The sequence below is a fragment of the Ceratotherium simum genome, chromosome 6 (assembly GCF_057802395.1).
Source record: "Ceratotherium simum simum isolate JZ-2026a chromosome 6, ASM5780239v1, whole genome shotgun sequence".
Taxonomy (NCBI): domain Eukaryota; kingdom Metazoa; phylum Chordata; class Mammalia; order Perissodactyla; family Rhinocerotidae; genus Ceratotherium; species Ceratotherium simum.
Genome location: NC_141905.1, coordinates 18692366 through 18719548, shown reverse-complemented (window position 1 = coordinate 18719548; position 27183 = coordinate 18692366). Strand labels below are relative to the sequence as shown.

At 44.3% G+C, this 27183-nt stretch overlaps 1 pseudogene; it reads left to right on the top strand.

Annotated features, from left to right (window-relative positions):
- The first annotated feature begins 9190 nt into the window (after nt 1-9190).
- Nucleotides 9191-14492, top strand: LOC101399399 (splicing factor C9orf78 pseudogene; annotated as a pseudogene).
- The last annotated feature ends 12691 nt before the right edge of the window (nt 14493-27183 follow it).

Genomic DNA, 27183 nt, shown 5'->3' with positions numbered 1-27183 from the left:
GGGAAAAACCCTTACACATCCGGTATCAGAGCATGGTGAGTGTGGTGGTAGTGTGAAAGTAAAGAAGACACACGGGAAAGAGAAACACACCAGCAGGGGGAACTGTAGGTTTTACCAGTACAGGTACCAAGAGTTCTTTCAAGGTAACCGAACACTAGATTCCTCTCCTTAGAAAAGAGACATTTACCTGAAGGCCATACACAAGGTATGCCATGAGATTAGTAAATGGACCAGGGAGACTGCCCGCTGTAAGCCTGGCTGGGACTGGGGGCATGTGTCTTCTCTAGGGCACACTGACAGGGAGATATACACCCAACCAACCCTGAGAAGGTCTAGACTATATTTCCTTGGGGAAGCTTACATCACAGGACTACGTGGGGAACAGGGAGGGAATTGGTGAGGTTGCTACAGGAGGCTCCTGAGCCCCTGGATAAATCAAGATGCCAACTTCTTAAGGCGGAAAAGAGCGTGCTGGTCCAGCACATGTGCTGGGGTTGGACACACTTGGACCCCAGCATTACCACTGGTGGGCTGTGTGGTGCAGAGCAAGGGACAATCTCTCAGACCCTGGACTCCTTCTGTGAAAACGAGTTATGTATTTGCTACTATTTATCTGCAGCCGACAGAACACTCAACTACCCCAGCCTTAAACAGAAAAGGTGTTATTCATCCCACACAGCTAGAAGTCCCAGGATGTGTGGTCCAGTGCTGGTAGGACGGCTCAGTAGTGTCATCAAGGACTCAGAAGAAATTTCAGCTTATATTGCATTTGTCAGGAGTATGTCACATGGTCATCCCCAGCCGCAAGGAAGAATGGGAAGATTGCTCTGTTTGCAGCCCACCTGTAAACCAGAGAAAGATGGGAAAAGGATCATATGGTAGCCACTTCACATCGCCTGTCCCAAGCCAGTAACAATATACCCGTCAAAGCACTGGCTTTAAAGCATTTAGCCCACTCTCCTGAAACGTGGAAAGTACACAGTAAGTGTTCTTATTACTCATGCCACAGGGCAGAACCCCCAAAACACGGTCTTGGCTAGCTGGACCCAAGGAATTTGTCATCCAAATGTCTCAGATTTTCCAGGTGAGTCACAAGTAAACTATTGTCTAAACATGCATTAGATGACGAATCCTGATTTGGGGCTCAGAAAATATCATCACCATACTATGAGCTGGTGATAGGAGTTGAAGTAAAAGTTAATTGATATGGTTTTCAGGGAACCAACTTAAAAGCCCAGGAAATGCAAGAAATATACCCATGAGGGATTTCTATATAGAAATGCAGCAACGTAATAACTGTACTGTACAAAAACAGAGACTTTAAACCTCTTGGGTAAATCTAGGCTTTAAGGAAAGATTTAAAGATTTAAATCTAGGGTGTCTTTTCTTCACCCATTGAAAATTATGGAGAGAAAAAAGGATTTTCTCATGGATTTTAATACTAATATACCAGAGCTAGGATTCAGAGCTCTGACCTTCCCCACCCAAGGAGACTGAATACAAGCCCTCAGGGCACACACACTGAGGGGCCCCTTAGAATGCAGCCCCTGAGGGGACAGGGTGGTGACCACAGTTAGTCCTGGGAGCCAGGACGATCTTCCGGCAGCTCCCTCCCCGGGATCTGCCTTTCCTGGAGGGAGCTAGACTCACCGTACTTGGTGGCTGGAAAGCAAGAAGGAAAACAGGAATAGGGAAAGTTTCTATCACCACCTACAAACAGTGTGAGCTGCCGGCTCTGCTGTGGCTCTCTGCAGTGTGTGAGCTTCTAATGAGGAAAGACGGGCTGCTGAATATGACAGAGGGGGCGGTGCTCTGGGACCGTTTGTAAGAAGATGGAGTCTCTGTTCAACTTGGAAACTTGATGTCTTTCCTTGTTGGTGCAACAGTGTCCTTTTCTCTATGGAATTCCAGGTCTGTCCTGCTAATTCTTGAAAGCTAAGGGGCCCTCTCTGTGTAATGCACACACAGCAATTAGAGAACAAACTCACAAGGGACGGAGGGATGTTTCATTGTTTGTCAGCCAACTGTCACAGAGCCCAAAGCTTCAGCAAAGCGAGAGAGCCCCTTCCAGGTGCTCCATGACCTAGAAGCTGCTCTTTCTGTCAAAGGTCAGAGCAGACCATGTTACCATCCCAACTGTTAAAACTATGCAAAGAGAGAGGAGAGAAGACAGGAGACCATTTCCTGCTGAGAAGCAACTGCAGCTTTCACTGTGGAGAGAATGCACTAGAGAAAAGCAGATCTTCTTAAATGCCAAGACTGCATCTATTCTAGCTGCTAATTTAGGAATAGAAATCACCAGAATCTGCCCTTTCTGAGGTCCTCCAAGCCAGCCCACCCCTTCCAGGCATTATAACCTGCATGCCTCTGACAGCGAGGTGGCTGGAAAATGTTACTTTAAAAATGCCACAGCTCCCACTTCCCCTCTTTTGAAAATATGGAAATAGCATGTTAGTGCCCACTGGCCTGGACACGGTTTCCCAGAGACGCAGAGGAGAGTCACTGAGACAAAGAACTGTGATGAGGAGAAATAGGAATATGGAAGGGCTGGCCTGGACTTCATCACATCTCATTAGAGGTCTCAGTGATTCCTTAGTGAGAAGGGGAGGCAGGGCCTGCTAGCTGTCCCTTTCTTCCTTTAGTAATGGAGCCACAGAATTTTATCCTAGCCCATGTGGCTACCCAGAGTAAAGATTACATTCTCCAGTGTCCTTTGCTGCTCAGCGTGGCTATATGACTGAATTCTGGCCTATGGAATATAAACAAGAGTGGTGTACAACTTCTCAGACGGGTCCTTAAAATGCTGAGGAATGATTTTATTCTTCCCTTTCATGCTTTTGCTGTCTGGAATCAGTTCGTGATGCGATGATTGGAGCCAGAGCAGCCACATTGGACCACGAAGTGGCTTTGGGATTGAGGGACACATTTGATATAGCAGCAAAATAGAAGGGTCACTGAGGATTTCAGGAAGTAGAGGAAACATACCAGATCTGGACTGCCTACTTTCAGACTTGACATAAGAAATAAGCTTCTGTCTTAAGTTATTCTTGTTGGGGGTTTTTCTGTGCTTGCAGTTGACTCTGTTCTTAACTAGTATAGAAAGGAGTAGGCTTTATGCTAAAATCACATCATATATTCTTTGTTGTATGTGCACATATATCTACATATAGATATATAATTAAGAAAGAAGCTTGAGAAGCTTCTTTAACTTAAACCTCTATAACCACAATAAAATGAATGAATAAACTCACAATACACAGTCTTCTATGCATATATTCATGCTGACATTAATACTATAGTAAACGTCATCTTATTACATGGGTAGAAGTTGTCCATTCTTGGTCATTTTGCTCTGTTTGCAGAATGTCAAGGTATCAAACTCCTTCAGAAGTTGGTAGGAAGTGGGGTCTGACCTGGGTGTACCCACTGTATAATGTCCCCACTGCCCGAACCTGGAGACCGTGGTAGGTAAGGCCTGTGCCCCGCCTCTCTGCACACCTCCCTGTGGGGAACCATGCTTCCTCTGCTACCCTGGGCTCACCTGGATGTCAGTGTGTCTATTAGGCCATCCAGTGGGGTGAGCAGAAAGACAAAGAGACCCCAGATGCTAGTTGGCACTGCCAAGCAGCTGCACCAGCTTTGGACATCCTTCCTCCAAGCTTACGGGGCAAGGAAAATACAGACTATCCCTCTGTATTCAAGGCAGGGCAGTTAGGTTGCCTATTACTTGCTCTTGAACACATTCCTGACTCAGAGTCTCCTAGAGGTATCCCACTTTATTGAGGCTGACATCTTCTCACTGGGCAGAGACTCCCTGAGGGCCCCTGCCCATCTGGCCCCCCGCCCCAGCCCCTTGCTCAGCACCTGCACAGAGGGGCTCTCCAGAGCTGTGTGCTGAGTAAGGAATGGCGGAGCTGAGAGGACTGTCCAAGTCTGCACAGGTGGATGACGGCAGTCGGGAGATCTGGCTCATTCCATTGCATCATTCTCTTACCACACAAAGCCCAGCAGTGGTTAAAAATCTGGCTGTACCCCAGAACCACCCAGAGAGCAGACTCCTGAACCCTCCTCAGACCTGCTAGATGAGCATCTTCTGGCATGGATGCTCAACTGAACTGGAGAAAGCCATGTTTGGGAACCAGTGTTCTCAATGACAGAATGGATTTTTCTAATTTCAGGTCAAATAGTCATAATTTGTCTATTAGTACCCACTATTGGTTGCAAACCCAGCATTGATTTTCTCTTGCTTCCTTCTAGTCAGAACTTCAATTTTGTTCAACAGTCTATCCCTTCCTCACTCAGCCTCCTGCCTCAGAAGAGGCAGACCCCAGCCCCAGCTCCAAAGAAAGGCCAGTTGAGAGTGAGGGCAATGATGTCATTTCCTGTTGCCCAGGGTTGATTCAAGAGTGGGCATGTGACCCTATCTGGCCAATGAGAAGTGATGGAAAGATCTCCAGGGGTTCCTTTCTTCTAAGAGAGAACGTGGAGAGAAGAGGTGGCTCTTTTCCACTGGGTGCGGTTGGATCTAGATATAATGTCTGGAGCAGCTGCAGCCCTGTGGCTACCAGCCGAGGGCCACAGGGAGGAGGGAGGGAAATCATTGGGCCACTACATCAAGCAATCCTTCAGCACCCTCCCAGCCTTTCCTCACACGTACACCCCTCTGGACCTCCTAGTAAGTGAGAAAAATGTCCTTATAGGTGACGTGGGTTCAAGTTAGGGTTTCTGCCAGAAGCATCCTAACTTATGGCACATTTCTTTGACTACCTGATAAAGTGAAATTTTTTTCTCTTTAAATACATTCACCTTTTCCTTGATGATTTAATGAAGCCACTGCAGCACAGATGATGACAGACACAAAATGGCTAGAAAGAAGCTACGGCAGCCTGAGAGCAGGTAGAGGGGCCTCCAGGCAGTTCTTGGAACTACTTAGCAGACCCCTTAGATTTCCCCCGAAGGGAAATCTGCTCCGTTGTATTTATCTCTGCCATCATGTGCATTCTAAGGGAGGTATTTTAAAATGTGTTATTATTCAGGCATGGCAAGTCCAACAGATCAGGAGACAACTACCACTGAAAAGATAGCTTGTTACTCACAGTTCCCGAGAGGAGGGAGCATGCCACACCACAGGGGGCCACACGGGGAGGCACCAGGGCCAGTCAGGAGGTAGAGGGAGCAAGGAGAAAACGTGGGCAAGAGCCTTTGTTGTGATTTCCGTGGAAAGGAAGGAGTGAGGTGGGGTCAGCAGGCTCAGGATTGGCTAGTTTGAATAATTTCAGGGCTCTGGGTAGAGGGGCTGTCCCTAGTTGTCTGGCACCTGCCCTGGGCTGATTAGGGCAGGGGGAGAGTGGCCTCTAGTGAGAGCCCCATAGAGGAGGTGGTTGGGGTATGGGCTCTGGATTGGTCGGTTGGCATATGAAAGGCTTTCTCCTCATTGAGTTGTTTATTACCTGTAGGAATTGGCTAGCTCTCAGAGGGGCAGTCCCTCCAGGGTCAGCAGGGCCCCAGATGTCAAAGCATCAAATATGGAAACTAGGAAACGTGGTTATTTTGCTAAAAATTGCAAAAAACTTTTTCCTTGATCACCTATACTTGCCATGCCCACTCACATCTCAAATTCCTACTCAGATCGTGCCTTCTCCATGGGGCCTGTGGGAATCTGTCTCCCCCACTGCACTTTTATTTCCCCTGAAGTCCGCATCACTGTTTGTTTGTGGTCATTTCTGTATGTGTCCATCTCCCCTTCTATACTGTGAGCCTCTGAGAAACAGGGACATGTCAGTCACCTCCACATTGCCTCTAGATACCTACTCCAGGCCTGGCACAAAGGTGGCCCCCAGTGGGTGCTTGTAGAATTCATGGAAATCCAGCGCTGGGCGGCAGGAGGTGAGCGGACACACACTGCCTGTGTTTGACAGGGTTTTCCTGCTGTGGTAAATCCCCAAGTTAATATCCATCAATTCTTCCCAGGGTGGTGACGGAGGGGTCAGATAGAGCCACTCTACTGCCTGTTATTTCCCCTCAACGCCCTGCACTCCTAGGGAAAGCTACTTTCACCAGATAATTTTAGGGCCAGGATTTCTTGTTCTTTGTTAATGTTGAGTTATTTGCATTTCAGGAATCTGCATTTAAATGGATGCAAACCACAACTTAATTTGGAATAAACCTGGGTGGAAGCAGCATACTCAAAAAAACTGGGGGAGAGTGGGGTAGGAAAGAAGAATCATTCTGTGGAAAATTTAGTCCCAAATTGGATTTTGTTTTTTGCTGAGTCTTTAATTTGCTCTTTCCATGCCTTTGTTATTTGACTTTTAAAAAGCAACTTTAAATGCTGCCAATAGTGCCTACAAGTTAACTATTTCCTTTCCGCTTAATAGTATCAATCGTGGTGGCAGCTGCAGTGTAGCTATTTCATTCCTAAATTAAATGGTTTCTAATAATTCAAGATCAGTCTATTTTCCAACAGCTATTTTCTTATGTCCATGTTTTTTCTTTGCAACTCTTCTGAAAAGTTTTTGCCCCTAATCAAGCCGATCAACTTGTATTTCTCCTCTGTCTCTCTCTTACTCTCTCTCTCTCCCTGTCACTCAAAAGAAACATTCTCAAATGCCTTAACCTTCAGGTCTCATTAAAGAATAAAATGATATATTATCAAGGATAGTCTTTTCTAAAACTGTGATTTTAAAACTGTTTCATGTTTTCTTGGTGGCAGCCAGCAGTGTAAGCTGGTACAAAGCAACAAGAATTGCATCTCTGTAGTCTACCTCTATAAATGGTGCTTTTTAAGTCTCTGACTAAATCTGCCAGTGAGGCTTAGTATAGGGAGCAGTTGAGGCTTTATTTCTTTAAGACATAAAGTGGAGCCTCCTGCCTTCCCAAACAACCAGCCAGGAGCAAAGCGGGGAGAGGCCACCGAAGCTTATTTTCTGTGTCTCTCTTCTTTTCTCCTCAGAGGCAAAGAGCCCTCTGAGCATGTTGGGGGCTTTGTGACTGTCCCTGTAGCCCAGGGCACCTGGGCAGATGTTGGCTGAGCAGTAAAGTGCAGCAAAGAGCAGCAGTGACAACTACTGTTATCAGGAGGCATTTAATTGTGTTACGTAAAAAACAAATGATGGCAGTCTGTGGGGACCCGCCTATGGCTTGGACACTGGGCCGGAAGTGCGTGGCACACGGCACTCAGTAAATAGTTGCTCAATTGAGTGATTGAATTGAATTGATTCTTCTTCTAAATAGGGTTTAAAATACCACTCCCATCGTAACAGCATAGGACAGAAAGAAATGGAGATCAGCCACGTCACCTATAATTCCATTAACTCATTAAATAGACAGCAGCCTTTTGCAAAGTACATTAGTGAAAAGCAAACTTTCTGGAAATCATCACCTGGCAAATACTCAGCTCATAACGATTTTGTTTTCAACAAAGGTAGAAGCAAAGAAAGAGTCCTGAAGGAGGCACTGAGGCAAGCACTAGACCTCCCAGGCCGACACCTTTCCCTTCTTCACTCTCCGCTCTCGTCCTTGCTCCTTATTTCCCTGAGAAATGGAAGTATCAGAGGAGAACTTCCACACATCTTGTCACGAAATCCCCCACTCTGCCTGCCTCTGTCCCCGTTCTGTACAACCTGGGGGCCATAACTGAGCCCTCCATTTCAAGGACAGCGTCCTTCAATCATGCCCCTCTCATGTTGTTCTCCTTTCCCTCTATCTTATAAACATGCAGTAACAGCTCTCATATTAACAACAGTGAGGACAGAACAAGGATCACAGTGAAACTCGTGATCCCACATCCTCTTCCCACTGCAGCATCTTCTCTTTGCTTCCCTTTCCAGCTGCATTCCTGAAGAGTTAGTTACAACACCGGCCTGTTCCACTTCCTCTCTCTCATTGTCTCAGAAACCTGCTCTAACTAGGCCTTCATCCCTCCCATTCCTCCAACTCCGCTCTCATCCAGATACCTGGTGATCCATGCATTGCTGAATCCAGTGGTTGGTGTCTCAGTCTCTGATGACTCCTGCCTTCTAGAAAGACTTTCTTCCCTGGGCCTCTAGGACACCCTGTCTTGGGGTCCCCTACACCTTCTCAGCTTCCGTCTCGTTTGCCAGTTTCTCCTCCTTCTCCCAGCTTCCAAGCACTGGCTCTGCAGGAATCCGTTGTTCTTTGTCCTTTGTTAAAGAGTCTTCTGTTCTTTCTGCGCTTACTCCCTGTCCAACAGCTTTAAAGGCATATAGAGGAGGAAGACTTCCACATTTCATGTCGCCCTGTTGGACCTGTCTTCTGAATTCCACACTCACACACTTAATATCTCCCCTGAGGTTCTATAAGCCTCTCAAATTTGACATGTTCAAAGCCAAACTCTTGATTTTTATCCATAAACATGTTCTCCCCATAGTCCTTTCCTGTTTCAGTTAATGGCATATTCACTCTTCAAGTTGCTTAGGTAAAAAATCCTTGAGTCTCCATGTCCCGCACTCTACTTCCCAACCATCAGCAAATCCTGTTCATTCTGCTTCAAAATATATCCAGAATCTGATCACTCCACTCCCTGCACCCTCATCTCTGCCATGGATTATTGCAGTAGCTTGTAACCAGCCTCGCTGATTCTATCCTTGCACCTACCCCTCCCCTTGAGAGTGGCACTGGCTCTCAGTCAAATGCTGGCAAGAGAGCTGAGGTACCATATAGCTGGATTTAATGAGGGTGACCTACAGGGAAATGGATGGATACTGTCCCAGCTAATTTCTGACTGCTAGACCAAAAGGAAACCACCACAATGGTGAAGTTTCCTGCAATAAATGGCTCAATTTCCAGTTCCTTCCTTCTTCTCTCTCATTTTCAAGTCTCTGACCCGGAAGGTATCATTTCCTTCTTCCCTTTATCTGGGCTAAAGAGTTTGAACATGGATCCATACAAGCATAGACAAGGACTTAAACAAACATGGACCTTCCTGTCAGGAGGACCAAACAGGAAGCCCACCAGACACACTAAAAGATAATGCAGTTAAAGCCAAGAGGCACATTCCCAGGAGTTAGGACAAAGGTTTGTTTCTAAAGATACTACTCATGAGAAACATAAGAAAAATTTGGAAATTTTCAAATTCGCGTTCTCAACAAGATTTAAGAGAACTTTATATCTATAAACCTAGGGAAGACAACTCTCTGAAATCATCAAACACTGAATGGAGATGACAAACATGATCGCTAAATGGGGAACCCCCGCGGAGGCAGTGCAAAACAGGTGTGGCATAGGGAATATCAACCAAGTGGCTCTAAACCAAGAATGAGAAACAGCACAAGAACATATACACACAAGAAGGAAAAACTAATACAAAACTGAGGAGTAAAACATAAGCAAATATAGAGAAATCCTAGAAGAAGAGAAGAGAGTAAATGTAAGAAAAGAGATAATTAGTAACTGCAAGAAAGGCTTCCAAACAAAGGAAAGACTTAGCGAATGAAAAGGCTTACTGAGTTCCAGAGAAAAACAAAAGAGACTAATACTTAGTCTCAGCTGGGGTGAGAATTTGAATTTCAAGCATAAAGTAAAAAATACTTATATATCCAGGCAGAAATGCCTGAGGAAATCCAGAGAATCAAAAAGCTATCTGCAAAGGAATGAACAGACTTTTCAGTATTCCGTTCCAGAGTAATGGCGCTACAATGGAATGCTCTATCCAGCCAAAGTGTCATCGATGGGTGAAGTTAATAGGAAGACGTCTCAAAACATGCAAGGATCCAGAAAGTACATGACCTTGGACTCTCCCTAAAACCATCATCTCTTTCAACACACCAGCCAGTTCATCAATGAATTAAAATAAACTTTAAAAAAAGAGAACTGTGTTAAGCTAGTGAAAGAGAATCAGTGAAATAGGGTTAGTTCAACCCAACCAATTCTTTTGATTATGTTATAATATAATACAAACATCAACATAATTATTGAAAGAGATGCTACAAAAGTAACAAATTTTTAAATAATTTTGATTGTATTATATTCCTCAGGTTATATTCAGAAGAAATAGAATGAATTACAAGGGCAGGGAATGTGGCTAATCCCAGGAAAAGACGATCCACATCCAGGTGTGGTGCATGTGCAGGTGGTGTGTGTGGCGCATGGAGTAAATGGCTGCAGTGGTCCCATTCCTGGGTGCGTGGTGAGGGTGGCAGTTATCAGTTTTCAGATAAAAGGAGTTTGGGAAAGGAAGACACCTCAAAAAATAAGAACTGCAGGGGAGATAGATGATGTTTTTTATTCCAGTTGTTGATAATAGGGAAAAAGTAGTTTCTGACCTACTTCTTGAGCGTCATCACTAAAAGAATAAAAATAGGATGGATAATTTCTAAACTTGTAGGTATAATAGAAAAAAGTCCAGTCATTTTCCAGGAACCTTTTGTTGACTTCAAAATAACTGAATTGAAGAACCCTCTGAGTATTGTTAAAATGGCCACCTGAGCCATGAAGTCACTTTGTGACTCTGTGATGAGTCCAACACCCAGTAAGGACAAAACTAGGTGAGCAAAACCTGTTTCTTTTATAATTGTAGCAAGAGTATGGACATTTTCTAGTGAATGTGTAAATTAGGTTGCTCTTCTCATTTTGGTCTGTTTTTAAGCCCCTGTGACAAAATCCTAGCAGACAGTGTCCTCTGAATGGACAGACCACAATAAAGCCGAATTATGATTGCTAAAAAAAAGAAAAGAAAATTGCAAAATAAACATTGCTTTAACAAGATTTATTTCTATCAGAGTCTGCTACAGATTGCTGGGTCCAGGACTAAAAATGCGCATGGGTTTGTTTCTGGTCCTCCGGGGCAGGCATGTCTCAACTTTCTATAAGTTGCAACATCCTGTTGTTTATTTGATTTTCTAACTTCCTCTCCAATTCCCTCCACCCAAATTAAACATGCTTTATTTATTTAAAATTTAATGGACGGGAATTTAAATTGTTATTGTTCTGAAAAGCTTTAGAGACTTTTACAATATCCTTTTACATGATGGAAGTTATTACCAGAGACTGAGAATCACAGGTTTCAGGCAATATTCAACGGTACAAACACAGAGCCAGGGGGGCAAAAATAAATCAAAAGAGAAGGAATGTGACATACAGTCAGGAAGAGGAAAAAGCAACAGAGAATTTAATTAATAAAAGTCAGTGGAACCCCCGGATGTTGCTCAGAACATGGAGGGGGGGTGGGGTTATATTCACGTTATTGCCAAGGGGACTTAGTTTACTCAATTCATTAATTTGAAAAGAAATTATTATTTTTGTGTGTGTGTGAGGAAGATCAGCCCCAAGCTAACATCCGTTGCCAATCCTCCTCTTTTTGCTGAGGAAGACCAGCCCTAGGCTAACAACCATGCCCATCTTCCTCTACTTTATACGGGACACTGCCACAGCATGGCTTGACAAGTGGTGCATCGGTGCTCGCCCGGGATCCGAACCTGCAAACCCTGGGCCACAATGGGCAATTTACTAGGCATTACAGGAAAAAATGAAGATGAATAAAATAATGTTTATTCCCTTGAGGAACTTCAAACCTATCAGGGAAAAGAAAGGGTAAACTGAGTCAGGGAACAATTAACAACTGTGTTCATTAAGACAGGACCAGAAACCAGGCCCCAGTCTCACCTTCAGATTCCCGCAAAATGGGGCTCCCTCTCTTGTTATCAATGCTATTAGGTGACAGAAAGAACAGCTGCTCGGTTAATTAACCTTGTTGTACCAAACAGCTTGGGAATTGCTCATGAAATAGAATTCCTCAAGAAATGAACAAAGAGTACCCAAGAGAGCCCCCTTTTGATGTATCCACATTTCTCTAGAAAAGTACTTGTTAAAAAGGTGTCGGTATTGAACGTACAGCTCACGCAGGTAAAGAATGAGTATGTATTTGGGAAGGCAAAAGCAAAGAGAATGATGAATTCTCACCATCTCATAGCTTATACCCTTACCTTATATCCTTATGTCAGAAGGTGAGACTGACAGGGCCGGAAGGGGAGCCAAAGAGAAGTTTAGAGCTAGGTTTCAAGGCTGCCCCTAGATTTCATTTACCAAAAGTATGGCCCTCAGCAAATGTCTGCCCAATAGCTGGGGCTCAAAAATGTTGCATGGCTGGATGGCTGCCCAGATGGATGAACATGAGGGACTTCTGCTAGTTAGTTTAGATGCGGGTTAGTGAGTAGATAGGCCAACTCCCCAGGAAGAATCCTATAGTCTGAGCTCTCCAGTTCCTACAGCTGTTGGGGCATACTGCTGGACAAGGTAAAGGATGCCCTCAAGGAAAATATCCTAACCCCAATGCTCTCATGTAGACCCCTACCTGTGTCTTAGGCTACTTCATCCTTGTAAGTTTACCTTCTTTTTTAGTGATTCCTTTTGGTAGAAAAGACCACTTCTGCCTTTACGTGGATTCAAGCTTTCACCAGCCCGTGGACAGAGCCCATCCAGGCTTCCTCCCATCCCCTCAAGCTGTGTCTCTCCCTGTGTCGGCTACTCTTTCTTGCTGCAGCTACTCCTATAAGACTACAAAGTGAACTTCTCCAGCTATCTCTCCATATTAAGACTTCTGTGTATTCTCTTCCGTAGGCAAATGCCTTCCATAATTGTAGTATAGTGCTTATAGCTGCTTGTACCCAGTTTCTGGATTTTTATCAGTTATAACTGCTCCTAGCTTATAATGTCAAATAGTTCTACAAGAAAACCAGCAGTCTCCTGCCATGCGCCTCCTCTCTCCCAATTTTCACTTCCCCCACTTAACCATTTTAACTCTTTTGCTGTTTTTTATACTGCCATTTCCTGATATTTTTAATAGCTTAGAAAGTATTGCCATTTACTATTAAAAAAATAAAGATTTCACTTTCTTACTTCCCACACCACTCACATCTTTTTCCTTCCACACTCATATTCCTTTCCATCCAATTTTGTTACATAGTAATTTTTAGATTTAGTGTTTACATTATGACCCTGTAAATATTTGCAGCTTAGCTATTTATTGAACTCAAATTACATTTCCTTTCTTGAACAAAGTATGTTTTCCCTGGAGTTAGTAAATGTCTCTGGTGCAGGTATACATCTATCTCAATACTGAAAAAGAGATAATCTATCAGTTTCATTCTTTTTCATGGAGCCCTTCTTCCTGGACCCCCCACCATCCTGCCAAATATGCAGAGGTTGCTCTCTGGGTCTGTTTTACAATCATCTCTTGATTTCTCTTCAGCATCTCCTGGAGATTGCTTCACTTCTCTCTTATTGGAGTCCTCATTTATGGAGCCAATATCTTTCTCTTTCTAGATTTATTCCTTTGTTTTCAAAGAGTACATATAGTAGTTCTTAAGAAAGTGTACATGACAGAGTTTTCTTTTTCGCTTTGTCTTTGTTTTTTGAGATCTTTCATGTCTGAAAACGTCTTTACTGCTGCAGCTGGACTGAGAGGGCCAGTGCCACTGGGAAGACTTTCCACCCGCACTGGACTGACTCGAAGTTGTAGGAGATAAGCCAGACTCAGAGGAGACTCCATCAAACCAGACGAGCCCTCAGAGGTGCAGAACTTAAGGAAGAGGCCCCATGGCACATCCTATGGCCCTGATGGTAGAACAGAAGATACAAGGGGAGACCACTCAGATGAAAATAGGAGGTGTGGAAGACATGAGGAAACTGAAGGACAGGGGCACAGAAAAGATCAAGAAAGAGGAAGACCCCACCTAAGGATGTCATTTTGCGCAGAAACCAACTGAAAGCACAAGGCTGCACACATGATGAAGAGTGTTAAGACAGAGGTGACGAGGAAAGAGATCGTGGAACACGAGAGCAGAAAGTCAAGCCCAAAAATGCCGACAATTGTCTTCAGGAACTTGCAGAAAACATCCAAACTTCCTCAGCAAAGAAGACCGTGGAGATGCCTTCCAACTGGATGCTGAGTAGCATCTCCATTGTGGGCCTCCACATGATGCTAAAATAAAAAATATTTCCACAAAGGCTGCTAAGGCTCATCTGCTGGCAGAGCAGCAGGACAAGAAGAAAGACAGAAAGACATCCTCCATGTCCTCTAGAGTGGCTGTAAATTATGGGCAGCACAACTGATCTTATCACGAGGCTCTCAATGCTCCCAGATGGAGAACAAAGACGAGCCCAATGCCTGGCCTCTGACAGTGGGTTCCCCTGACCACAAGTGTCCTGCGAAGGAGAAGGCCACCAACGTCCATCACTATGAGAAGTTCGAGAAAAATAACAGGTGGTACTGAGCATGGCTGAAGGGGAGAGGGGCAAGATGAGATGTAAACAGCACCTTGTTCCCAACCCCCCCATGAGAAAACGATTCTTGGATAGAGGGCTGCTAGTTTGTGGGCAGACAGCTCCAAATACAGACTCTACTAGTCCTGCTCCTTATCTGCTGGATTTCTCAAGCACTGAATTTCTAACCTTCTGAAACAAGACAATATGCAGTTTTCCTATTTGGGAGAAAACTCTATTTGTGTGAGCATTATTAAATCTTATTTGTTTAAAAAAACGTCTTTATTTCTCATACTTAATTGATGGTTTTGCTGGGTATAGAATTCTATATTTATTTGAACTCCCAGTTTATTCAGCTCTGTCTCCTCTACTCAGGGCTCTTGCTTATCCTTCATTGTAGTCTCGCACACGGTAGACATTGAGAAATGCAAGTGAGGTGACCTTTACATCACTCTGATCCTTCTCAAAGGAATAATTGTAAGGAGAGAAGCAACAACATTCCAATTGTGCCATCTGATTTAGAGCACGAAACTGTTAATCAGAATGTTCAGTTTTCTCTCAAATTCAAGAATAGTTGATTGCAGCACCAATGCCCACGCCCCAAAAAAGAATTCTACATTGAAAATTGTTTTCTCTCCAAATTTTGTAGGCACTGCTCCTATACGGAAAGGAGAAAGTGGATATTATTTCCCTTTGAAAGATTTTAGGATCTCCTCTTTGTCCCCAGTATTCTGAAATTTGTCCAGGATGTGTCTTGGTGTAGTTATTTTTTTCACCCATTTAACTGGGCACTAGAAAGCTACTTTGAATTTCAATTCTAGGAAGTGTTATTGAATTATTTTTTGGATAATTTCCTTCTCCACTTTTCCTCTATAATCTTTTTATGGAACTCTTAGTACCTGGATGTGGATCTCAAGATTAATCCTTCAACTTGCTTAGCTCTTTCTATTTTTAAGTTGGGATTTCTTCAACTATTTCTACCAAATCATTTAAAGAATTTAAAAGTTTTTATTAAAGTATAACATGCAACCATAAGTATTTTGCTTGATGAGTTATCTCCAAGTGAATACATCTGGTCACCACCACGCATATCCCACATCCAAGAAATCTCCACGAGTTCCTCTCAGGCACTTCCCTCCCCTCCTCTCCAAAGGTAACAGCAATTCTGAATTCTGACACCAGAGTTTAATTTTGCCTACTTTTGAACTTTATATAAATGGAATTACACGGTATGAAGACTTTTGTTTCTGGCTTCTTTCACTCAACAGTAAGATTGTGAAATTCCTCCATGTTGTTGCATGTAGCAGCAAATGTTTGTTAATTCTCATTGCTTTGTAGTATTTCACTGTATAAATACATACCATGGGTTAATTATCTATCCTGTTGACAGACATTTAGCTTGTTGCTAGTTTTTGGCCATTACTAATAGCATGGCTATGATGATCCTTGTACAAGTCTTACTCACACACACATACACGTATATATGAATTTGCTGTCATAGGTCATGAGTTTATCGAACTTTATTAGATAGTGCTAAACTGTTTTCCAAAGGTTGTACAAACTTAGCCTCCCACTGACAGTGTATGAGAGTTTTAGTTGCTCCATATCTTTGCTAATACTTGGTATTGTCTGTCTTTTTCCTTTTAGAATGTCTAAATGGCAGGATGTAGAGGCATCTCCTATGGTTTTAATTTGCACTTTGCTGATTACTTTTCATATATTTATTAACCATTTGAAGATCTTCTTTTATGAAATGCCTGTTCAAGTCTCTTGCCTATTTTTCTACTTGGTCTTCTTTCTTAATACTTTCTAGATAGGAGCCCTTTGTTGTATGGGCTGTGGTTATGTTCTCTCATTCTGTGGCTGGCATTTTCATGTTTTTAATTGTGTCTTTGATAAATAGGAGTTCTTAATTTTAATGTAGTCATTACAATTTATCAGTCTTTTCTTCATGGTTAGTGGGGTTTTGGTTTTGTTTTGTTTTGGTTTTTTTGTATCCCATTTAACAAATCTTTTCCTATCCCAAAGTCCTGAAGATAGTCCCCTACATTAACTTGTTGAAGTTTTATTGTTCTAACTTTCACGTTTAGTTCTAAAATCCACCTGGAGTTGATTTTTGTGTATAGTGTGAGGTGGGAATCAACTTTCACCTTTTTCCATGCAGATATGCATTTGATCCTTCACCATTTATTGAAAAGACCACCCTTTCCCCAGGGTGCTACAATGTCTTCTTGGTCATAAATCAAGTGTCCATACATAAGGGGGTCTCTTTCTAGATTCTCTTTCCAGGTCCATCAGTATATTTGTCTCTCCTTGCCCAAATACCACTCTCTTAACTTACTACAGTCCATAATCAGTCTCAAAACCCAGCAATGAAAGTCCCTCCACTTTGTTCTCTGAGATTGCCTTGGCTATTATTGGCCATTTGCATTTTCATACAAATTTTAGAATCAGCTTGCAAAATTTCACAAAATCCTATTGGAATGTTGATCTTGATTGCAAAAAATTTGGCAAAAATCACATTTTACCGTATTGTATCTTCTACTTCTTAAACTCGGTTTGTATCTGCATTTATTTAGTTCCTCATTAATTTCTCTTAATAATGTGTTATTTTTTTTTAAGCCTGTATATCCTTCACTGGATTTATTCCTAGGTATGTGAGGCTTTGATACTGTTTTAAAACAAAAGACCCTGAATAGCCAAAGCAATCCTGAGAAAAAAAACAAAGCTGGAGGGATCACACTGCCTGATTTCAAAATATACTACAAAGCTATAGTACCAAAACCCCATGGTACTGGCACAAAAACAGACACACAGATCAATGGAACACATTTAAGAGCCCAGAAATAAACCCACACATCCAAGGACAGCTAATTTTCAACAAGGGAGCCAAGAACATACAATGGAGAAAGGAAAGTCTCTTTAATATATGGTGTTGGGAAAACTGGACAGCCACATGCCAAAGAATGAAAGTAAACCATTATCTTACACCATACACAAAAATTAACTCAAAATGGATTAAAGACTTGAATGTAAGACCTGAAATGATGAAACTTCTAGAAGAGAACGTAGGCAGTACATTCTTCAACATCAGTCTTAGCAACATATTTTCAAGTATCATGTCTAACAGGGCAACAGAAACAATAGAAAAAATAAACAAATGGGACTACATCAAACTAAAAAGCTTCTGCACAGCAAAGGAAACCATCAGCAAAATGAAAAGACAACTTAACAATTGGGAGAAGATATTTGCAAACCATATATCTGATAAGTGGTTAATATACAAAATATATAAAGAACTCATACATTTCAACAACAAAAAACTAACAACCCAATTAAAAAATGGGCAAAAGATCTGATCAACCATTTCTCCAAAGAAGATATACAGAAGGCCAACAGGTGCATGAAAAGATGTTCAACACCATTAATTATCAGGGAGATGCAAATCAAAACTACAATGAGATATCACCTCACTCCTGTCAGAATGACTATAATTAACAAAACAGAAAACAATAAGTGTTGGAGAGGATGTGGAGAAAAGGAACTCTCATACACTGCTGGTGGGAGTGCAAACTGGTGCAGCCACTATGGAAAACAGTATGGAGATTCCTCAAAAAATTAAGATTAGAACTACCATACGATCCAGCTATTCCACTGCTGGGTATGTATCCAAAGATCATGAAAACAGGAATGCATAAAGATACATGTACCCCTATGTTCAATGTTGCAGCATTATTCACAGTAGCCAAGACTTGGAAGCAACCTAAGTGCCCATCAAGGGACAAATGGATAAAGAAGATGTGGTATATATACACAATGGAATACTACTCAGCCATAAGAAACGATGAAATCTGGTCATCCGTGACAACACGGATGGACCTTGAGGGTATTATGTTCAGCAAAACAAGTCAGAGGGAGAAACTCAAATACTGCATGATCTCACTCATAAGTAAAAGATAAAGACAACAACAATCACACAGAGACAGAGATTGGTGGTTACCAGAAAGGAAGCGGGGAGGAAGGAGGGCGAAAGGGATAATTAAACATGTGTGTGTTGACGGATTGTAATTAATCACTGGGTGGTGAATGTGTTGTAATCTATACAGAAATCGAAATATGATGTACACCTGAAATTTATATAATGTTATAATAAACCAGTGTTACTGCATTTTTAAAAAAAGCAAAGATGAAGAAAAATCTTGAAAGCAGTCAGGGAAAGTGACATGTCATATGTAAGAGAGCATCAGTTTGAAGGACTGTGCTTACTCCTCGGAAAACATAGAGGCAGAAGAGATGGAATCGCACCTTGTAAGTGCTGAAAGAAAAGATCAACCCAGGACATGACAGGGAGCAAAGATATCCTTAAGGGTCGAAAGTCAGACAAAACCAAAACCCAAACAAAGGCTGACGGAGATGAGAGAAAACTAGGAGAATTCATCACCAGACAACTGGCTACAAAATACTCTGTGAGGAACTTCAGAAACAAGGAAGAGCAAGGGAAATGGTCGTCTCTCGATGAATGTGGTGGCCCGTTTTTCTCCTCTTAAATTCTCTAATATATGTGTGACTGTGAACGAAAAAAGGACACCACAGTCTCAGAGGATGGCATGCAAGTCACATAAAGGCGACCCATATGACACCTATGACAGAGTGGAAGGTAAAGAATCCATATGGCTGGAAGGCCTCTACATCTTATTGGTAAAATGTTCTGTCTAATTAGACTGTGAAAGAATTCATATGCACAGTGTTTTTCCCAGGAAAACGAAAAATCATACAAACTCACTCAAGAAAAATTGGAAAACCTCAATAGTCCTATATGGGGAAATATGAATAAAGCCGTGAAAACATTCACCACACACAGGTTCCTGTGAGAACATAAGTTGTGACTTCTCTTGGTTTACTGCCTAGCAGTGGGTTTGTTGGGTCGTATGTTAAGTATGTCCTGCCTCAGGTCCTCATGCATCCTCTGCACATGCAACGTGCCCTCCAGAATCTTCCCACACATCCATTCTTCCCTCACACATCCAAAGCTGCATCCTAGCAACAGGCCAAACAGTGCCCACTTCACCTTTGGTCTAGTTGGGACCTGAAGAAGAAAACTCGGAGCCCAGCTCTCTGCAGAGGGACAGACCTCGCCCACGTGCTCTATGGGCAGTTCCCTGGGCAAGCTGTGCCCCTCACCCCAACCCCGGGCACCAGGGGGCCAGCACCTGCCAAGAGGGCTCCGCTGTCTCCAGCCCCCTCACCACATCCTCTGACTTCCCTTGGCTGACCAGGGTCACCCAGCTGTCCATGCCTCACCATCCATTCACAGGCCATCCTACAGGAATCCAGTGACTTTACATCCGCAATTTCTCATAGCAACTCCCAGATGATGGGCCATGATCCGGAAGACTCTGTGCTCCTTTATGGGGGTCCTTACCTCCATCTGCAGGCCTGGCCATCAGAGGAAGGCCGTACTGTCTGGTCACACCTCTGAGATGTCCTGCAGCTCAGTATCTGCTGTGGGCAAAGTCACCCTCAGTGTGGCCCAGGAGCAGGGAGTCACCCTGATGCTGCCCACAACACCAGGGTGTGCCCAAAACTCCTGCAGGAAGAAGATGGGAGAGAGCGGGGAAGAGATGGCCAAGCAGGAGGAAGATCCCCCAGTCACAGAGAGGCAGGACAATCGGGAAAGGGGCTCTGACAACCCTGGCGGGGCATCATCTGCATTGAGGCCCCTGAGTGTCCAGGGAGGCCTCTGTTCCTTTGTGTCCAGGCCTGGGCCTCTGCAGAGAAACTTCCACACCGTGAGCTCAGACAACAGATCCAACCAGAAATCCAGACCTCATGTATGAGCTCCTGCAACAAACGAAATGCCATCACAAGCTCATATAGCTCCACCCGAGGGTTCCCACCAGTGCAGGGGAGGAGGGGTCCAGCCTCATCCCACAGCCGGCTGCCCCAGAAGTCATCAAAGACAGTGATTGAGGAGGGCCCTGGGTCTCCCTCTGCAGCCTCGGTGCTTTCCCAGAGCGAGCCCCAGCATGGGAAGGATGCAGAGGCAACAACAGGGCAGACACAAACCCAGAGGAACTGCTCACCCACATCTGACAGTTCCAGGCCCGGAAAACTCTAAGATTCCTCTGCCACCCTCTGAGGGGACCCTCTGACGCTGCCACCACCCCCTGAGGTGGGTTTTCGAGTCACTGTGGAAGACCTAGACTCGGAGAAGGAAGCAGCACTCCAGACCGTCCACAGTGCACCGCAGGGTGAGACTGAGGCCATCTGGGACTGTGGCACCACACAGCCTTCCTGTTCTGTCCCGTGCCTGCTGCAGGGACTGCTCATCCACCAGCTGTCCCTCCAGCCCCCAGCATGGCTCCACAGCCGGAGAAACACAGGAAGATCCGAGACTCCCTGGGCCCAGAGGCCATCCTGGAAACTGCGGGAGGGGCCACCTCTGGACATCCTTTGTCTCAGAGGAAGTACAATTCACCAGGCCCCCTCATCTCCCTGTCACAGCCCCTTCCAGACACCTCTTCACACTCACTGCCCTCAGCCCCGTGCACCTTGCTGACCCCTGCTTCCTCCCCAGTATCAGGCAGGGCTGACCTGTCACCTAGGCCCCCAAAGCCCGTCCTCCCTGCTCCCTTCCCCCGCACCAGGCATGGAGCCTGCAATCAGAAGCCCAACTTCTGCTGGGCTGGCCCTGCAGCTGCTGCAGCGTCCCCTCTCTCCTTCATGTTGAAGTCCACCCGGGGGGACTTCTGAATGGGGGGAGGAGGCCATTTGAAACCCAAGGCCGCAGCGTCAGCTGCAGCAGATGCCAGCTCTGCCTTCCCTGCAGCTCCCAGCACCTCCAGAATGAAGTCCCCCTCACCCGTGTGTATAGACCCTCCTGTCTCCCTCTCACAGAGCCCCCCTCCCATCACTGATCCTAGTGTCCCTCCCTCCACCGGCCCGCCAATCACTTCTGCTGTCAGTACCAGCCCTACAACCAGCACATCTGCAGGCCTGGCTCCCCAGCCAGCTTCTGACACTGAGGTCACTGCCATCGACACCACTCCCCTTCCCCTGCCTCTTCTCTTGGGGTCTCCCCCTGGCTCCAGTGGGAGATTTTCTCCATCTGCCCAGGCCCTTCAGATGTCCCCCAGTGACAGCATGGCCTCAGTTGCTGCCAGCTTGTCTGCACTGAGACTCTGAAGCCCCACCCCAACTCTCAAACTTCCTGTAAACCCTGGCACCACTGCCCAGCCCATATCTGAGCCTCTGATGGGCAGCGGTGTGGAGCCATCACCTTACGCAGCTCTCGCTAGAATGGAACACTGGCAGCTCCAGCCCCAGCCTGGGCCCCAAACTCTGCTCCAGGCCAGCCAGCCTTGGGCAGGACAACAAGGGGAGCTTTTTGGGTTTCATTACCCACACCTTCCCTCTTATGCACCCATACCAGTACCTGGCCAGCCTTTGCTGCCATCCCAGCTGTATTCTCCTCTGGCATAGCCCACGCCTCTGGCTTTGCAGCTGCACCTACACGTGGAGCACTGTGACCAATGCTGGGCCCAGAATTAGGCAGCAACAATCAACATTTGGCAGCACAAGCCCAGCCTCCTTCAGGTTGCAGGTCTTGGCAGCACCTAAGGGCTTTGGGAGTAGAAAGGCTATCTCAGATGTGACCTCTTCTTTTGAAGCACTCAGCGTTACAACACAGACAAGTAAGGCCCTGAGCACCACACACCATTATGGGGGACAGTTGGGCCTGAACACTGGGGGTCCCCCTTGCCCAAGCACTCCCATGGTGACCACAGGACCCAGCACTAGGAAGAACCCTGGGTTTGGAGGCACTTCTGCCCCTTCCTTAAGTCACATCCCCAGGGGCCTGCCCAGGAAGAGACGCCTTGCTTCCAGCTGAGGACCCAGCACCACTGCCAGCAAGGTGCCTTTAGGGGCATGTCTGTCCCCACCTCCACTCCTAGCAGCCCTGCCTCTGTGGGGGCACAGCGAGGAGCAGCCTTGCCATTTGGGCCCCTTCATTCCCTGTTCCAGTGGTCAGAGTCCTCAGGACAATAGACAGGGGCACTTGGCCAGTTTCCTTCCAGTCCTGGAGCAGCAGGGACACCCCCTGCCACCTACAGTTGACCATTCCCCTCTCCCTGTCTTTCTCTCAGAACCTTTGTGTCTTCCTCATAACATAATAAAGCCCCGTTCTTGTTCCTTTAAAAAAAAAAAAGACCTTTATCAAAAATATAAATCCAAATCCATTTAGAATTATTATTATAAAAAATAAAAAAATAATCAGCTGACTTTGAATAAAGCAGATTAATGTGAGTGGGCCTCATCCAATCAGTGGAAGGCTTTAAGAGAAAAGACTGAGGTCCCACAAGGAGGAAAGAATTCTGCCTCCAGACTGCCTTCAGACTCAAGCAGCAACATCAGCTCTTTCCTAGGTCTCCAGCCTGCTGGCTTTGCCCTACAGATTTCAGACTTGCCAACGCCCAGAATCGTGTGAGCCAATTCCTTAAAATAAGTCTATCTATCTATATATATATAGGTTATATATATAATGTAGATAAATGTATATACATCTTGTTGGTTCTGTTTCTCTGCAGAACCATGACTAATACATACATCATGTCCACAGCTGTCTATGCTATCCGTGAACAAGGTTTGGCCTCTAGTTGGTTATTGTCATCATTATCCCCAGTTAGTAATACTAATCCTGCTTTCACTATTCTGTAAATAATTTTGAGCACCTACTATGTGCTGGGCAATCTACCAGAAGTCGCAAGACTTTTGCACAAACAAAAATAGCTGTCAGTGTTTGGGAGCCTCAATTTCATCTATTAGTGAAAATAACACCTTAGTGCATAGGGTTTAGTGAGTTATAAAATCTATTCATTTCCTTTACTAAAAAAGAGTTTTATATACATACGTAGGGAAGAGATGACAAAGAGACCTGAACTCATAAGCCAACTGAGATAAAATGATCGTGGCTGCCTGGAGCACTGCTGTGTGGAGAGGGCTCTGAGACGCACTTGAGTTCAGAGAGAAAGGGACTGTTTGTGACATCTTCTTTGGGCATGGAGAGCGAACTAGCATCATAGGCGCCCCATTTTTGCCATCCCTAGAATTCTGCTTGTCATCTTAAAAACTCAATGAGCTTGATTTTGAAAGCTGGTGCCTTGGCCAACTTAGTGTTTGGGGCTAGAGGTGGTGTAACTTCCTATAAATAATATCCTGAACAATCGGTCATGACCATTTGTATTGCTCCAACATTACCTTAGCACCAATTTAAATGAAGTATTGAAGGTTGTTTTCTGCAGCTTTTCCTATGACTTATGTTTGGAATTGGCCTACTTACATCTTATTGTGAATGGTTGAGGCTACAAGAAATGTTGTTCCATGGAAGAGAAAAAGAAGGAAAAATACTGTTATAAAACACAATATGATGACTCATGTTCACATTCCCTAAGGGGCTATCTACTATGAAAAATGGAGAGGAATTTATGTTTCATCTCACAATGCTTTTATTCTATTATAAAAGCTATTAATCTTTTGAGAAAAAAATATTTATAATATTTCCAATGAAGGTGCTAATTAGACTATGAAATAATACTGCTTATTAAAGGCATAAGAAACTAGCAAAAAGAAGAACTATTATATATTCATAAAGTTAAAGGAAATGAGTGGTGATGTGGTAAAAATCTGAAATTATTTACCTCTTAATAAATTTGCTTACAAATGTCACTTTTCTTACAATAAAATCCAGATACAGTTTTAGGGTCCCTTCTTGAATATAAAAATTGTGGTAAAATCTTGGGATCAATCATTTAATTTTTCTGGAAGCAAAAATAATTTTAATACAACTTACTGCACACCTCACTCTCTGCTAGAAGATGTAAAGAGTAAAAACTAAGAAAAATATACAGACCCTGACTTCAAGAATTTAGAATTTTACTAGAGATATTGAGGTATGAGTATTTAATTCTCAAAAGAATCTTGTAGGTGTCTACTCAGGAGTAGTAATTTGATATTTTGAATAAATTTGCCTGATGACTTATTCAAGTAAAAAGTTTAGCTGATTTTTTTATTTCCTGACTTAATTGATTATAGACTTAATTGACCAAATGAATTCATATTTTGGCACAATGGTGGCAAATTCTGCCAATCCAATGATAGATGATGTGTTCCGTTTGTACTTTAAGCAAGGTGAATAGTGCTCCAAGAGTATTTGCTTTCCTTCCTTGAAAAAATGGTGCCTTCCTCAGTAATAAGTGGACCCTGGGGGAACTTTTACTTCAAATATGTTATGTGAAAGCACTTGACAAGTCTTGAATCAGAGTCCCCTGGTGTGCGTGGCTGAAGCAGGAAGTAGAGTCAAGCAATGGTAGATGCTCATTAATTCTTCCAGATCGCTCTCTGGTCCCATGTAGTAAAATGCTACTTCAAACCCTTGGGTTCAGGGGAGAACCTGACTCACTCAATTTGCCCACTGAGAGTGGGCAGCAGGCTGGAGGAAGGGCAAGTAAGGACATGCCACCACTGCCATGGCAAAGAAAACATTCTAGCTCTCTTTCCCCACCCAAAGGTTACTAGGCCATGCTGAGCTGCTACCTCTTTCCCTGTTGTGGTTGTGAAGGGAGGGAAGACGGCATTTACTGTGAGGTTGAGGTAAAGGTGGAGGAATGCTCTCGCGAAACAGGGGCGGCTTTTGATGATGGGATCAGATTCCGTGACACTGATTGGTGTCACCTGTTAATTCAGGCACTGACATGATGTTAGGCATCAATGAGGTTAGAGCTCACCAGAGACCAACTCCAGGGTGTGCCATCTTGCCATCTATTTTCTTCTCCCTTGTGGACTGGGTTATACCTACCATTTCAGTCTTTGGAAGCTGGTGGTGATAAGCAAAACCATTCCTAATTCCTAAACTGTTCACTAAATCAAAACACAGTTCAAGGGCCAGCCAGGTGGCATAGTGGTTAAGTTCACGCATTCCACTTTGGCAGCCCATGGTTTGCAGTTTTGGGTCCCAAGCATGGACATACACACCGCTCATCAAGCCGTGCCGAGGTAGCATCCCATGAACAAAATAGAAGAAGGTTGGCACAGATGTTAGCTCAGGGCTAATCTTCCTCAAGCAAAAAGAGGAAGATTGGCAACAGATGTTAGCTCAGGGCCAATCTTCCTCACCAAAGAAAAACACAGTTCAGAAAGGAGGAAAGAACCAGGCGCTGAGTGGGCAACTCCTCGTTGGCTGCCTGAGTGGGCTCAAGGCCCCACCCAGTTGACAGCGGCAAAGGAGCCTTGACCTCAATGTCACCTTTAAGCCCCAAAGACTCTTCACAGGTGTCTATAAATGCAGACACTGTAATTAGTATCTCCCAAAACAACAACATTGGGCTGATGTTTATTGTAGCAGAGTGAAAAATAACCACAAACAAGCATCTTCCATTTTAATGGAACTATTTTTTAAATGGCATTGCTTGGGCCATTAAAGGACCCCCATAGAATCAGAAAGGGGTCGATATTTCAAACATTTTCAAGTTGGTTCAGGACAAGAGAATATAGACATGCGTTCACCCCAGTCACATGGATACCAAGAATAGCCAGGGTGGGAGGTCACAGGAGCATCTGTCTGATTGTGTCTCCATGAGCAAGGATAGAGCATATGGGACTGAAAATCCTGTTTCGTTCATTTCTGTATTTGTGGGTTGTGCCTCCTGCATGATTGCAAAGACAAACTGCAGTGAATTGGAGTGACCTAACGTTTCTGTGACATCTGCTTTTGCACCTGAATTCTCCCAGAGACCACATCACACAAGGGAAATGTGTATGGAAAATATCTCATGAATGTCTTCAAGACAGACAATAAAAATGGACTATTCAGAGCTAGCAAAGGTCCTCTCTGGAGCCTTATTAACCCTATTTAGCCATTTATAATGAATTGACTAAATTTCCCAAATAATTGCTATAGCCCTGTGTTACCTCTTGATGAATAGACACCATGTCAGAGTGATGTGAGTGAGGTTGAAATTTGCTAATAATTTTCTAGCCCAGAGACATACATAAGAGAAAAACACCAGATGTTAGGGCTGGAAGAGACCTCAGAGACCAGTGGGTCCCACTGCTGATTTTTACAGATGCAAAGTCACGTGCAGGCAGGGGGATGACTTGCCCAGGACCACATGACTACCCACAGCAGTGCCGGGACTAGAGCCCAGGTCTGAACACCCAGCTCTGTGCTTTATTTAAAGACTGCACTGCCCCACTAGGAACAGTAGGTCTGGCCAATGCACTGTTGCCTGTATAGACGATGCTCCACTAACCAACTGAGATAGACAGAGACTTACTTCATCAGTCAGGAAGCCAGAAGGAGCAAGGAAACAATTTGGATCTACAGGGTGGAGACGGAATGGCTTCTTTCAATAGAATGCTAAGTTCTTCATTTCACAAGAGCCAAAGAACAAGTTCAGACCAAAACCATGTTACAAACAAAATCTTTCCTCTGTATAGACATCTGCACTTCTTCTGTGGGGGCTGTGGGCCCTTAGGGCCATGTGCTTGTCATCACACTTGCAGCAGATGTTTGCTGCTACTTGAAGACTTCCCCGTGATGTGGTTATTGTTTAACTCTCCTGTAAAGAGAGCCTTGCTCAAATTCAACAGGACGGCTTAAATTCAAACCAGGGTGCAACGCCCCACTGTGCATTAGTTATGGTGGCACATCAAAGCTCTAAGAAAGAAGTTTGGGGTTTCCTCGAGTTCTCCAAAGGCCCTCGAAGTGCTGTGCTGTGGGGAGTGGGAGAATCTGTGTCTCCTTCTCAGATGCATTTATGTTCAGCTATGTTTGGAGGATCGTCCTGTTAGGCCTATCGTGCCTTTTGTTCAAAAGGCTAGACCTTGCTTTGAAGTGAGCTGGCAAAACACAAAGACAGAGGGCCACTCAGGAAGGGCCCCTAGCCGGAGCCTGGAGAGAGGGTA